General features: G+C 50.8%; 1 protein-coding gene across 7 annotated transcripts in view; it reads left to right on the forward strand.

Annotated features, from left to right (window-relative positions):
• The window catches only part of SEMA4D (semaphorin 4D), a 138,948-nt gene that overhangs the window by 14,330 nt on the left and 112,131 nt on the right, over positions 1–12,487 (forward strand). For 5 of the 7 annotated variants that reach the window (XM_033236861.1, XM_033236862.1, XM_033236863.1 and 2 more), the window contains exon 2: positions 7,068–7,133. The exons of the other annotated variants lie outside the window; for them this stretch is intronic. The gene's annotated coding sequence lies outside the window, so the exon portion shown is untranslated. The remainder of the gene's footprint in view (positions 1–7,067; positions 7,134–12,487) is intronic. 7 annotated transcript variants of the gene reach the window in all.

The following is a 12,487-nucleotide window of genomic DNA, read 5'->3' on the forward strand; positions in this document are numbered from 1 at the left end:
TCTCCCAGACACAGTGCAGCTGCGGGTGGGCCTGCAGGGCGGGGTGACCGCAGCGTTCTCTTCAAGGCTCCAGTTCCTGGGGGAGCCTGGAAGTCCTTCTGTGCCTGCCACCTTGTGCGTGGCCTCAGTGGGGCCTACCCCCTTCCTTACTGGGGTTGTCCCTCAGTGGTTGTTGGGGGACTGTGGGACTATTAAATGAGATTACTCCTGTAATAGCCCTTCTTGCCTATGTTTGAACTGAGATGCACGTGGAATTCAGTGTCATGTTTGAAACCAAGCCTCAGAGAGGTTTCAGTGCATGGACCATATTGCTAAAACATTTTTTATTACAATACAAAAGCTTCCTGACTGTCAGGAAGCCTGGCTGTGTGGGTGTCTCATGCCTGGCTGGCTTCAGACACTGACAGTGACCCACAGTGTTTTATATTGTGAGGCAGCACACGCACAAACACACGCACACACATACGCGCACACAGATACACACATGCCACTAAAAGTTTTGCTCACAACAGCCACCCTTAACTATCTATGACACCCCCTGCTATTTTTATTTGATTGTATTTGTTGAAAAACTGTGTTTGCAACCCCCAGATTGAGAAATACTGACCCCCATGTGACATCTGGCTGTATGGAAGTGTGAAAATTTTAGTATGAAGTCAATATGTGTACACTATGTATTATTATCTTATTTCTCACGTTGGCTGACTTTGACCGTGTACTCCTGTACCGCTTGATTTTCCTCTCAGTGAGGCTAATCCCCACATTTCTGGGGCTGGGCATGCCTTACAGCCTTAGGGCTGGTGTTGGACTGCAAGCCTGAGAACAACAGGGCAGGAAAACTGGGTCAAAGCAAAGCTCTTGAGCAGGCGGAATTGGATATCTGGCTTGTCTTTGAATGCTGAGGGCAGTGGCTTGGGTTTCAAATGTGGAATCCTGTGAAGCCACCCAGCTCCCTTGGTCTCGCCTGTAAGCAGCGGCTGCGTCCTGGATGTTCTGTGGGGCTGAGGTCTCTCCGTGCAGGACCTGCCATCCTCATGTTCCAGTTCCTTCCACAAGAGCAGTGTTGGAGCAGGCCTTGGCTTCTGCCAGCTTGGCAAGACCAGAGAGGTGGTGAGAAGACGATTTTTAAAATAGACACCAGTCGCTGCAGGACCTGGAAACAAGCCTTTGGGGAGATACAGACTCCATTTATTTACAAGTAACCGCTCTGTGACTCCAGCAGTGGGTACAGGTTTTATTTCAACTGGAAGAGAGTGTCATTTAATAATTAGCACATTTAGGGCTGCAGAAGGGATAGATGGCTTAGCACAGACGTCTCGTGGTGGAATTGAAGGAGCCCTGAGAACCCAGACACACTCTCTCCCCTTTCTCTTTTCTCAGTGAGGAGACCATGCTCAGGCCGCAGTGGCATTCTCTAAGTAAGTGGTGGTGTCATCTGGAGACTTCCACGGAGACGTTTTGTGTCAGGACTACTCTGAAGCCTTTTCCAGCACTTGTGTTGTAGTTACTAAAGACGGAAAAACACTTAGCCAAGCACAGCCTTATTCATGAATTGTGTCAGGCCGGGAGTCCGTGGCTGCTGGTGTCACCCTCCCCAAACTGCTAGGCTGGGGGCCCTCTCCTTGCTGCTGGAGGAGGCAGAGCACGGCTTCTGCTGCACAGGAGACATTTGCTACAGTGCAGTTATCCTGAGCTTTGCGGGGCCTTCCGCTGCGGGGTCTGCGAGGCTTCGCTGAGGATCAGAGCTGTGGCTGACGCCTGTGTAAATCCTAACAAGTGTGGCCCGTGCTGTTCTTTGCGTTGTGACCCTTCCAAGTGCCTGTCTGATCAGAGCTGATATGAAGAGCAGATTCCGTGATCTGAGACTGTGGCCTCGTGGTCATCAGAGTGACCCAGGTGTGGCCTGCTTGCTGGCCTTGCTGGTGCACCTTCTCTGAGGATGTGTCCCAGGAGGGCAGCAGGACACAGCCAGCCAGTGGATGGTGGGCATTGCAAGTGCTGTGACTGGTGTGAGCTGGTTGATCCTCAAATGGCTTCGCTGCTTTCTTCTTGGAGCAGCTGGGTCGGCCCCATGGCCCCTGCTTTGCAGTGGATCCCCTTACCCGTCTGGGCGGTGACCACTCTCCCTGCCTCCTTTCCCCTCTTGGAGTCAAGCGAAGGTCATTGATAGGAAGCAGCAGCGGCAAAGCCTTCTCGCCCGGTTTGCTGTTTTCATCTTTCCATCTCCTCCTTCCTTCTGCAGTGAGATATTTGCAGAATTTACTGTGAAGCATACCTAGCTTCAGTGTGCGGCCCTTGAATCTTCACAAATGGAGCCAGCCGTGCGATGCCCGGGAAGAGGAGCAGAGCACAGGGGCCCTGGGCCCTCCTGCTCACCACTCCCCAGCTGATCACAGCGCAGGTTAATCTTGGCTGGCTTGACTCTGTGTGCCTTGGATTCTGCAGCACATCCTCGTGTGTGTCACTCAGTATCCATCTGTGACATTTGGCTTGAGCTCACCCAGGGTCTTCTTCTCTTGTCTTGCCACCTCATATTCTGGTGTGTGTCTGCCACAATTTAGGCACATTTATGTTTGCCACGGATGTCTGTGCTGCCCGCTCGGCTTCCAGTTTGAGGCTGTTAGGAAGGAGACTTTGAATGTCCTTGCGCACAGGCTGTGTTTTAGCTTTTTATTCTCCTTTCAGGACACCAGGGGCCCTCCAGTTCTTATGGCTCCACTTCCTGGGGCAGGTCTTGTCTCCGTGCTGGCACCTGTGGTTTAATTTTGTCTCAGACTTCCCATGTGGCATCCTGTTTCCAGCCCCGCTCTGAACCCTCTCCTCTGAGAAGGAGCCCCTGAACCAGCTCCTGCTGCTTGCTGATAGGCCTCGCCTCCCTCGCTGGACCCTCGGGGGTCTCTCCAGCTGTGCCCTCTGTGCATCCCGCCCCACCGCCACCTGCTCACCCAGGCCAGGTGAGCACGTCCCTGTCATTCCTAACATGGCGTTTCTCAGCTTCACAGTTTCTGTCTCTGGCTGCACAGGGTCCACTGAATCTGCTGCCGTCTACGCCTCAGAGAGCGTGCAGTGCCTGCCTAGTGTGTCCCAGGTTCTGGGATGGCAGTGAGAGGTTGGGGGTTGGAAGAGAACGGACAGGATGTGTTACTTTTAGCAGGAGAAGGGTGTGTGGATGTACCAATAGAGGATACAGGGGCTTTGAGGGGATCTCGAGGGTGAGGCTGTCCAACGAGGACGGGGCTGAAGTGTTGAAGTCACAAACACTGAGTTAGAACTCAGAGCAAATCGGAAACAGCTGGTGGCTGAGCTGGGCAAAAAGCTGTAGTTGTTTTTAAAACATGGTGGCAAATCTCGCCATTGCTGTCACTGAGATGCAGGGTGTCTGTCCCCTTGCCGTGGATCTGGGTTACCGCCTGACTGCCTTGATTGGTGGAATGTGGTGGGTGTGAGGCTGAGTGACCACCAATGTGGCTTCCCCGTTGTTCACCAGGATGCTGGCTCTGGGAGCCCTGTGATGCCAAGGAAGGAGCTGGCCCTGTGGTAGCCATGCTGTGAGGAAGCCCAAGCTCCACGGGCAGCCATGGGAACTCCAGTGGGCAGCCCTGGTGTTCAGTCCCCTCCACTCAGGACCCTGATAAGTGAGGGGACAGGCCTTCCAAGGACTGTAGCCCTTGGTAATTAGGTGTGTCAGCTTTGGTGTCCTTGGACATTGGAGCAGAGATGAGCTGACTGAGGCTGGGACCCGCTGAGGCTCCTCACCCACAGAATTAGGAATGTAGTAACATGTTGCAGGCTGCTGAGTTCAGGGTAGCATGCAACACAGCAGCAGTGACAGGAACAAAAGCGGTGGCTGCCCAAGGATGGGGAAGGAAGGGCCTTGGGGTGGAGTGGGGGATGAGGGAGCCTAGGACTCAGGTTTTGGGTGGGAGAGTGGAGTGTGAACAAGGGGAAGACCCCTAACAAGGGTGCAGTGAGGATGATTCATTTCAGCTCATCCCACGCATTTTCATAGTCTGTGTATTGGGGGCTTTCTTGCTTCCCCTGTAAATGAACCATGAAGGAAACAATCCCTTTTCAGAGGAGCACAGGGGACACAGGGATGAATCTCTTGTAGCTGCCATAAGAAGTACCACACACTAGGTGGTTTCCAACAACAGACATTTATTCTCCCAGTTCTGGAGGTCGGAAGTAAAAATTCAGGTCTCCTCTGAGGTGCTAGGGGGGCCTCCGTCCTGCCTCTTCCCTCTGGTGTGGGCCCTGTGTCCCTTGGCTTGTGACACATTGCTCCAGTCTCTGCTCCAACATCACATGGTGTCTGCGTCTGTCTTTCCCTCTGAGTGTATCTATAAGGACGCTTGTCCCTGGATTTAGGGCCCACTCAGATAACCCAGGGAGATCTCATCCTGAGATTCTTACTGACATCTAGAAAGACCCTTTTTGCAAACAAGATCGCATCTCTTCAACCTGTTACAGCGCACAAGAAGGCAATTGAAATACTGTGCGGGCTGGGCTGGTGGCCCTGGTGGGCGGAGGCGGGGCTGGCAGGCTTTCACCTTCTCTAGGATATATTTCAGCAGGGCTTTATCAGCAGGAAAATGGAAACCACGGCTGCTTTTTGCCTTTGTGGGAAGCTATAGAAATAAGAGTACAGTGGAAACTCTCTGCTTTGTAAAATAACTTCGTGTTGACTCAGAGGGGAAACAGGAAAGGTGCCTTCTATCTTTTTTATGCAAGTTTTTCTCTCTGTCAGTGGGACCTTTGCTTTTAAGGAGTTGTTTCTACAAGAATGCTTGTTGGATATTTAGTGTGAACGGGAAGTAAGATGTGCTGACTAACTTTTCCATTCTTTTAATGGCATTTTTAGTGCTCAGAAAACGAAGACAGAAAGCAAAGAGTGAAAGCTTTCATTGTGCTGGGTAAACGCCCTTAACAACCTGCCTTTCTGAGTTTTTTCCTCCGCGATTTTCAGATGCATACACACGCGTGCATGCGTAAGTACACACGCACATCCATAGAGGGGCTGTTTCCCCAAAGCCGCGGTCATGCCACGCAGACGTATGCACCTTGTTTTATTCGCTCACCACTGTGTCATAGATGTGTATGTCCTGCAGTGTGCTGCGAAGCCACGTGTGCCCTTGTGTGTGCCGTGTGTCCCTGGAGCCTTCAGTGGAGGTCTCTCCCGTCGGCCACACCCTTGACGGTTTTCTTTGATGTACATTACTCCTGTCAAGGCATTGGTTAGCAGGATATGTGATGGCCCCTGTGAATGGTGGAGCCCAGAAAAAGAAATTGGCAGTGTTTGTAGTGGGCCGTGTGTGTGTGGGGGGTGTATGTGTGTGAATGTGTGTGGGCATTTGTGTGCATGTGTGTGTGTACGTGCATGTACCTTGTGCATGTACGCATGTGTTTGTGAGTGCCTGCCTGTACATGTGTGCCCATAGGTCCCAGAATAGCAGTGCACAGCATGCTGGAGGTCTGCATTCTGGGAGAGTTTCTTGGATTTAGGAGTCTTATCATTAGGAGGCTTACGGAACTTATTTTACGGAAGTCTTAGTTGTATTTTTAGCCAAAAGATAAAACTCACCCCACTCTCCTGCATGCCTCCAGCTTGTCTAAAGTGGAATGGCCTGGGGAGAATTTGACATGGCAGTACAGAGGTGTGTGGTGTGTTTGTCTAGGGTCAGATATGTTGGCTTTCCTATCCCTGGACAGGTCAGCCCAGTATCCCAGCTAGATACTGTGTATGTGCCCAGACCCTTCACAGGCATGACTTTTGTGGGTCCCATGTGGTCATGGGAGCTTCCTTCCACAGTTAGGTTCTGCTCCGAAGTGGGGGTTGGGGGCATCTCTGGAGCCTGGCATGATACCTTTGCCATGTCCCTGATTGTGTCAGTCAGGGTCCTCCAGAGAAATGAAACTAACGGGTATGTACGCGCGTGTGTGTGTGTGTGTGTGTGTGTGTGTGTGCATGTGTAGGCATTACAAGGAATTACCTCACCCTATTGTGGAGATGCCACAAGTCTAAAATATACAGCAGGCTGGAGAGCCAGAGAAGAGCTGCAGCTTGTTGGAAGGCTGTCTGGAGGCAGAACTTTCTGCTCTTCTCCTTGGGTGAGAAGCCTGTGCTATTCATGCTGTCAACTGATTGGACAAGGCCCACCCTCATTACAGAGGGTCATTTGCTTTACTCAAAGCCTCTGCTTTAAATGTTGATCTCATTAAAAAATAATACCTCCACAGAAGTATCAAGAATAATGATTGGCCAGATATCTGGGTACTGCGGCCCAGCCACGTTGACCTGTGACATCAGCCATCGCACTGGTCAGTGTTCTCCAGTGCATGGGCCCTGTGGCGGCCTGTGTTTTATAAGCCAGGGCAGGCCCTCGGTGAGGTGTGTGAGCTTGCTCAAGGTGTATAGTACGAAGGTGTTGCCCTGCTTCTGGAAGCCTGCCCCAGAGCAGGCAGGGCTTGTCATTCTTGCCCAGAGATCACCAGGCCAGCATGAGGTGGCTGAAGATTGGCACTTCTCACATTCTAATGGCCTTGTGCAATCTGCACTCCCACCTCAGCCGACCTTCTGCTTCTTAGGACGGTTGCTTCATTCTGGTCACCACTGGCCCCATATTTAAGCATCAGTAATACCTTAGGTGCCTCTGGGGACCATTCCTGTTGTCTTCCTTCCAAAAACGACTTCATTTTCCTGTCAAAATGTGACATGGCTTGGACATGCTAGAGGCATTTATCAGCAGAAAGCCTGGGAGCTCTGCCTCCCTGATATTTTCTTTTTCTGGGAAAAACAATGTTTGTGCAAGCCGTGGTCATATCCTTATTTCCCGCTGTCTGTGAGGCTGCTGACGTCGGCCTCCTGTGTGCCTGGCGTGTGCTTATCAGACCTGTGTGCCATCCTGTGAATTCTGCCGTCAACAGTCACGGTGAGGCAGGAGAAACAGCCTGGTGGTCCAGGGCAGGCTTGGTCTGGACTGGATGGGAGCTGCCTGATGGGTCAGGAGGGGGACGCAGAGGAGTGCCAGCTCCAGGACTGGTAAAGGTGGCTCTTCCTTTTCCATCAGGTGCAATGTTGGAGTGAATGAATGATTGATGGGTGGACACGTGAGAGAGTGGAGCTGGTCACAGAGGTAGGAAGGACTCAGGCCACTGGCCATGTGGTGGGAGTGGGGAGCTGAGCCCATGCCAAGGCTGTGACCCATGGACCGGTCCTAGTGTGGTTGGGCTGGCAGGAGTGGGTGTTTATTCCTGGAACTGGTGGTCAGCGTGTGTCCCCTTCCCTGTTTCTTGTTGGCTGAGGCTCAGAGAGGTGACACCACCAGGATCTGGGGACCTAGCAGGCCCCTTCTGGCTCCCAGGTGGGTGGGGACATGAGTCTCAGTCCCGCCCGCTTTCAGGCCCTTGGGGCTTCCTGCCCAGCCTCTGTGACACTGGTTCTCACAAAGCCAGGTCTTTCCTGGCAGCCCAGGATGGCCTCCAGGTTGTGCTAGTCTGTCCTCCGGCTGCAGGTTCTGCAGGTTTTCTCATCCTGCACCTCGACCCTTTCCCCCAAGAGAGCCTCCTCCAAGGTGGGCCCGGAGCTGGGGAGAAAGAAGGGTCTGGTGACCACAGGGTGCCAGCAGGGCAGCTGTGAAACCCTGCCTGTAGCCCCAGGCACCCTCCTCAGGTTCTAAAGCCAGAGCTGCTTCTCTCAGAAGTGCTTTCTGGGACTTTTCAGGGTGGGACACCAGGGGCCTCCGCAGCAGGGACCCCCATTGCAGGGGCTGATAGTCACAGACTTGAGAGCAGAGTCTCCCGTCTTGACCCCAGCTTGGCCTTCCCCTACGGAAAGCCTTGGCCAGGAGGAGCGTGGTGGTGTGGGAAGAATCCGTCTGGCTTTTCTCTCTTCTTTGACGGACATGTGTCTGTCAGGCAGAAGAGGCTTGGGGGACAGTGGCTTAATATTTCATGATTTAGCCCTTGTCCTCTTCCAGGGTGGGCTTAAAAACGATAATGAAGTGTACACACTGAAAAAACAAAAATCACCGGCAGGTTCTGAAGCTCAGTCAGGTTCTGAAGGTGAGTTTTAGTGCTTCTAGTCATAGAGAGAGAAATTCATGTAAACACAGTTTACGCAGGCTATTTCGTTGCTGCTTTCGTCTGTGTATACAAAGGAACATAGCTAGTAATTAAGAACATGGAGGCATTTGGATCTGTTTATATTTTATTTGTCCAGTGTAATCTTTGTGATGTTCTTATTTGGATTCAAATGCTAGTGATTTCTAAACTCAAGCACAAACACAGGGTTTAAGCGAAGGTTAATTACGGCTAAGATGCTTGCGATGCACAGGGCTGGGTAAATGAGTCAGGCTGTGTTTATCTTCGGGGTTTATTGGTGCCAGGTGTCTAGAAGCGGCAGTTTGGATTTGGACATCTTTGGAGGAGGTTTCTTGGCAATGAAAGGAGGAGGTGGGAGGACTTGAGCCCAGAACTTGGTGCCACACATCAGCAGAGTGGCTGGAACTCCTTTGGGCTGGGATGGGGATTGTGAAGGCAGCCCTCGGGGGAACCAGAGTGTTGCTGTGGGCATGGTACCCCCTTCTCTCTGCCCCACTTCTCTGGGGGATGCCTGGGGAGGACCTGAGAAAGGGGACTCAAATTTCTGTCACTGATTGATCAGCCTGGAGTCTCTGTAGCCCCCTGACTGTCTGCCTTCACTTCTTTCCTCTTTTTGTTTTGTTTTGGTTTTTGAGGTGGAGTGCATTGCCCAGGCTGGATGGAGTGCAGTGGCGCAATCTCGGCTCACTGCAACCTCTGCTTCTGAGGTTCAAGTGACTCTCCTTCCTCAGCCTCCCAATAGCTGGGATTACAGTCATGTGCCACTATGCCTGGCTAATTTATGTATTTTTAGTAGAGACAGGGTTCACCATGTTGGGCAGGCTGGTCTTGAACTCCTGACCTCAGGTGATCCACCTGCCTCGGCCTCCCAAAGTACTGGGATTACAGTACAGTGAGGCACCGTGTCCGGCCGTTTGTTTTTGAGACAGGGTCTCATTCTGTCACCCAGGCTGACTCCCTGCAACCTTGAACTTCAGTCCTCCCATGTCAGCCTCCTGAGTAGCTGGGACCACAGGTGTGCACCACCATGCCTGGCTAATTTTTAAATGTTTAGTCTACGAAAACCTCCTCTAGACCTCTAGATGAGGACTTGCTGTGTTGCCTAGGATGGTCTCACACTCTGGGGCTCAGGCAGTCCTCCTGCCTCGGCCTCCTAAAGTGCTGGGATTACAAGCGTGAGCCACTGTGTCCGGCCTTCATTTCTTTTTAATGTTCGGGTCAGCTCCACACGGAGCACTGCTTGCTCAGGATGTTTTGTTGTTGTTGTAGTTATAGCACAATTTATATATTTCAAAATGTAGTATCATTTACAATATCTTAGGAAAAGTGGTAGGTATTTTACAGTATCTTAAGATAAGTTGAATGAGTGCTTCCTTTCCAATACTTTATTTGTTGAGACAGGGTCTTGCTCTGTGGCCCAGGCCAGAGTGCAGTGTCGGCTTACTGCAGCTTCAACTTCGTGGGCTCAAGCGATCCTCCCACCTCAGCCTCCTGGGTAGGTGGGACCACAGGCGTGTGCCACCACGCCTGGCTAATTTTTAAAATTTTTTTTTATAGCGATAGGGTCTTACTGTGTTGCTCAGACTGGTCTCAAACCCCTGGGCTCAAGCAAACCTCTCACCTCAGCCTCCCAAAATGCTGGGATTACAGATGTGAGCTACCACGCGCGGCCCTTTCCGGTACTTTGAGGTCTACAAGATGTATCTAGAAAATTTACTACTGTGGGAAGTGAAGACGACTTCAGTTGAATGGGGGAAAAGGGGAGGGGCCTGGAGTTTGTCCTTCACGCAGCTGAGGAAGTTTCATATATTCTGTAGACATCATGAAGCACCGACATTTTTTTTTTTTTTTTTTGTCTGAGACGGAGTCTCGCTCTGTCGCCCAGGCTGGAGTGCAGTGGCCGGATCTCAGCTCACTGCAAGCTCCGCCTCCCGGGTTTACGCCATTCTCCTGCCTCAGCTTCCAGAGTCGCTGGGACTACAGGCGCCCGCCACCTCGCTCGGCTAGTTTTTTGTATTTTTAGTAGAGATGGGGTTTCACCGTGTTAGCCAGGATGGTCTCGATCTCCTGACCTCGTGATCCGCCCGTCTCGGCCTCCCAAAGTGCTGGGATGACAGGCTTGAGCCACCGCGCCCGCCCCGAAGCACCGACATCATTAGGCCCTGAAGCTCTCGCAGGACAACTTTGCTGTATGAATTCTGCCGTTTTGCTAGCGCTGATTCGGCTCTTGGGTCCACCATGCCATTAGGACCGTTGACTCCACTCAGATTAATTTTTGTCACAAATCTTACAGAAGGGGGTGTTTCTCAGTGTTTAGGTCCACATTCTATTTTAAGGCTGTGTATTTGGCTTTCATAAATTGTTCTTGAATGCCCAGTGATCATCCCTGTCCATCTTGTGAGTCTTGTCTCCATCATCTTCTCAATCCCAGCTGACTTTGTCATCTCCTCCTCCTTTCTGGAGAACTCCTCCTTCATCGAGTTCTTACAACAGTCAGAAATTGTGAAGGACTTTTACTCCCCAGCCCTTGGTGGCTGCCATCTTGTGTTTTTACCCCCTACCAGTGCCCTCACCCTTGGGATGTGTTTTACTTACTTTTCAGTTGCCTCTTGTGGGAAGCAAAGAACATGACTCTCTTAAATTAAGGCAAAAGGATTGTACAAATTGACCCAGGACCTGAAACATCACATTTAACCACAGAATTAGAAGCCCCTATTCCTGTATGCACCTGAGCTGGCTGGCGTGCACCTCAGCCTGTGTGCACCTGAGCCGGCGTGCACCCGAGCTGGCGTGCACCTCAGTCTGATGCACCTGAGCCGGCGTGCACCTCAGCCTGTATGCACCTGAGCCAGCGTGCACCTCAGCCTGTATGCAGCTGAGCCGGTGTGCACCTGAGCTGACGTGCACCTCAGCCTGTATGCACCTCAGTCTGTATGCACCTAAGCTGGCGTGCACCTCAGCCTGTATGCACCTGAGCCAGCGTGCACCTCAGCCTGTATGCACCTGAGCCGGCGTGCACCTCAGCCTGTATGCACCTGAGCTGGCGTGCACCTCAGCCTGTATGTACCTGAGCCGGTGTGCACCCGAGCTGGCGTGCACCTCAGCCTGTATGCACCTCAGTCTGTATGCACATGAGCTGGCGTGGACCTCAGCCTGTATGCAGCTGAGCCGGCGTGCACCTGAGCTGGCGTGTACCTGAGCCGGTGTGTATGATAAAGATTGTGAACATCTGACAGGAAGCACAGCAAGCTATTGACAGTGATGTTATCTGGAGAGTGTCGTAGGGAAGGACTTTAGCTTTTTGCTTTTTGAACTTCTTTTATTTTATTTTTAAACAAATACAATTTTCTAAATCTATTCTTGTGGAAGAACATGAGTTTTTAAAATTGTGGTAAAATAAACATAAAATTGATCATTTTAACCATGTTTAAGGGTATAGTTAAGTGGCATTAAGTACATCCATATTGTTGGGCAGCCATCACCACCCTTCATCTCCCAAATGGAGATGGGTTTTCATCATCCCAAATGGAAACTCTGTACCCGTTAAATAATAACTCCCCAGCCCTGATTCCCCTTTCTGTCTGTGTGACTGACTACTCCAGGGACCTCCTATAAGAGGAATCATGCAGTGTTTGTCCTTTTGTGTTTAGCTAAAAATAAAGGTATTTTGAAAGACATTTCAATCAAAGTGGTGCAGTCATTTTATTTTGTTTTTCCTTTTCCTCTTAAAATTAATACACGGTAAGAACGATTATTTCAGTATGCGTTTCTGTGAGTTTTAAGACGTGCAGATGGTGTAACCACCACCACAGTTAGAATACAGAGAAATTCTGTCCTCCAAGAAAACTCCCTTTACCTTCCCTGTATAGTCACACCCCACCCCGCCCCCCTGCCCAATCACTTAGAACTGCTGAGCTACTCTTTATTCCTATGTTTACCTTTGCGAGAATGTTATATAATGGAGCCACACAGTACACAGCCTTTTGAGATTGGCTTCTTTCACTCACCACAGTGCCTTTGAGGCTCATTCAAGCTGATGCAGGTATCAGTAGTTTTTTTTTTTTTTTTTTTTTTGTCCCTCAGTAAGTCCATTGTCTGTTTGAACAGAGCTGCTGCAAACATTTGTGTGTGAGCTTTTCTATGAACACACGGTTTCATTTCCTTTTGACAAATGTCCAGAAGTGGGATTGCTGGGTCATATGGTCTGTGTGTGTTTATCCTTATAAGAAACTGCCCAAATCTTTTCTAGTGTGGCAGTACCATATTATAGTCTCACCACCCGTGTCACTCTGTATCCTTACCAGCACCTGGTATTGTTAAGTTTTTTTCTTAAGCCGTTCTAATGTGTATTTAATGTGCTCATTGTGGTTGTAATTGCATTTCCTAG

Source organism: Trachypithecus francoisi, unplaced genomic scaffold (genome assembly GCF_009764315.1).
Source record: "Trachypithecus francoisi isolate TF-2019V2 unplaced genomic scaffold, Tfra_2.0 Lachesis_group16, whole genome shotgun sequence".
Lineage (NCBI taxonomy): Eukaryota > Metazoa > Chordata > Mammalia > Primates > Cercopithecidae > Trachypithecus > Trachypithecus francoisi.